Raw genomic sequence first — 2,722 nt, 5'->3', positions numbered from 1 at the left:
AAATTGGTTATCAAAATGTGAGTACAAATGCTTAGAAAGTAACAAATTTACCTGTGAAATTCATCGTCTAAACTGAAAATTCGATTATGAAGTGAAAGCGGTGCATCTTGTCTATTGGAATCACTACTCAAAACTCAAATATCGTAACGGACTCAAAAGTTATGTCCATTCTACTCCGACGCCTCCAAAAAAGTTATCTTAAGCTGGTCTTTTACGTTAAGGGTGGGTCTGGATCATACCCCAATCTTTGCCCAAATAATATTTCGAAAATTTAGTTCAAAGTAATTCGAAGAATTCGGTTGTCATCTATTGTTGACTGTCTGGATCAAACTGATTTCGAAAGAAACTCGACGATTTCAGTTATTGCCAACTTTCAGAAAAAAAGTCCCTTGAACCTCTTTTTTATTTTTTGGCGAAAAACGCGATATTTGGCAAAATATTGAACTCTACAAATTTTGGATCCAGACAGATAATTTTTCATATTTTGCCGATTTCTAAGAAATTGCCAAAATATCGTAGATTTTGCCCATTTCTTCGACATCCAGACTCACCCTAAGAGTAGGATTGGTCATACTACTAGTACTCCGAGATCTACAGTAGTACTATTAACAGGTCATACTATAGTATTGTCCTTTTACCCAAAATTTGGACATTTGTGTTGATTCGCCAAATCCATCGATCGATTCTTTGTACTGACTTTGTATGTACCGTAGTTCGTAAATCAAATATGTCCAGATCTTATGAGTGCCAAGTGGGATTTTCTCTATAACTTTATGCGCTTGTAACGGTAGCAAAAATTAAGAAAGAGAGTTATTACCACACCAAGACCCTGGAGGAATAATACCTGCAATTTTTCATGACATCATTTTTGAGAGGCAAAAAAATCGATCTCAACCATTCCCTTTACTCCGTCCAATTACTTCACTCCATCCATTGCACAACCATCAAATAGCCGCCCAATTCCATTCAATACAACGTTGATGTGGGCATCGTTGGTGTCTTGGAACTGTGAGATTTCGGGATGAGGGGAACTGCTAATATTTATACTTGTGAATTTGAATATCCTTTCAAACAAAATCTTCAAGTGCGAAATTCGTGTCTTTTCCGACATTTGATATTTGTAAGGAACTTATAATAAACGATGGCTCAAGTTCAACATGATACAACGGTCCTGTCAAACTTTGTACCAATTGCCAAAAGCAGGCAACTTTTGATTTACCAACTACGGTATAGATGACGTGGGTGGCTACACTATACCGCGACAAATATATCCGACAACTATACGTATACAGATATATATATATATATTGTGCATTTCACCCAAATTTGGACTTGTGAATCATTTCGCCAAATAGCATTCGAATCCATTTCATCAAATTTAAGCTTGTACAAACTATACAATACAAATATCCGTATGTATATGGTTTTGCCAAATGCGGAGGGACTAGGTCGAGTTAAACGTTTGGATTGGCTGAAATTCACAAAGCGTGATTTGATTGGCTTAGGCGGTTCTTTAATCCATTCTCTTACTAGTATTCGAACATGCCGAACTTGTTCTAAACATGTTCGTACGCGATAATATCGAAGAATCAGTGAACTCAGTACACTGTACTGTATAGGTAGTTGTTGGTATACATTAACGTGTGCACCGTGTGTGAATTACACTCATTGGATTGGTACTGATGGAATCAACCACTCTAGCGGTGAATCAATCATATCGTTACTCGGTCCGTGACACACGGGACTCGGGCAAATATGTGCGTAAGCCTAGATCAGTTGGTTATACTGGTACAGTGCTCGCAGTGAATGTCACCTGCCCATAATCCGTATGAACGAGCCGAGACAGTTGCGGTATCGGTTACCAGCGGTATCGATTGCCAGCGTTGATCCCGCAATTGTCTCGGCTCGTGCAACCTGTCTTCGAAGGCTTGCAATGTACGAGTACACCTGTGTGCAAACCTATGTAGAATAGAACAAACACCACGCCAACTCCCTACCCACAAGTGCTGCCTGCGCCAACATGGTGTAGGGGTTGTCGACTCCATGTCGTCACGACAGGTCCAATCGTGTTTTGATTCTCGTTCCATCTACAGTACAATTGAATTTTTCAGGTATCAAGCACTTTGCCCATTCCCCCAAAAATTACCAGCTCCAGACATGGATATTTTTGGCGGATATTTGGATGACAATACCTGATTGGTTAAAAGTAGGAGCCTCTTAGCTTTCATTGGCGGGTGCCACTTCCATTTCAATACAACGACCAAGTAAAATATCTTGGTTTATTCGAATGAATCGACGTACTGTGCGTACACGTACTAGTACTTTCAATTATGTGGAGGAATTAAGCTTACCTTGGTTATTTTGCTTTGCGCAACACAAGCCACTCATCAGGCATACTTACTTACCTCGGTCCTTTTGCTCGCCAACGACACCGAAGTACAGTAACACTCCGTGGACATCGCAGCGAGCGTGACCATTCACAGTAAAGAACCCTGTCGCTGGATTACTTGTGCACTGCTAGATTGACATTGATAACTGACTGATGCATGAGTTTGCCACCATAGAATAGGTTTGTGAGCTGGTAATTACTTCCCATCGTCTCAATCAACCCTGTGATGAGCTTCAATTCATGTTTTGTGATACCCGTAGGGTCGCTCGCAACAAAATAAGTGATCTTAATAGTTGTAGTTTATTGAAAATATGATTATTTCGTGTTGTGGTG

This window comes from Aphanomyces astaci (assembly GCF_000520075.1).
Source record: "Aphanomyces astaci strain APO3 unplaced genomic scaffold supercont1.37, whole genome shotgun sequence".
NCBI classification, from domain to species: domain Eukaryota; phylum Oomycota; class Saprolegniomycetes; order Saprolegniales; family Verrucalvaceae; genus Aphanomyces; species Aphanomyces astaci.
This window is presented reverse-complemented; position numbering follows the sequence as displayed.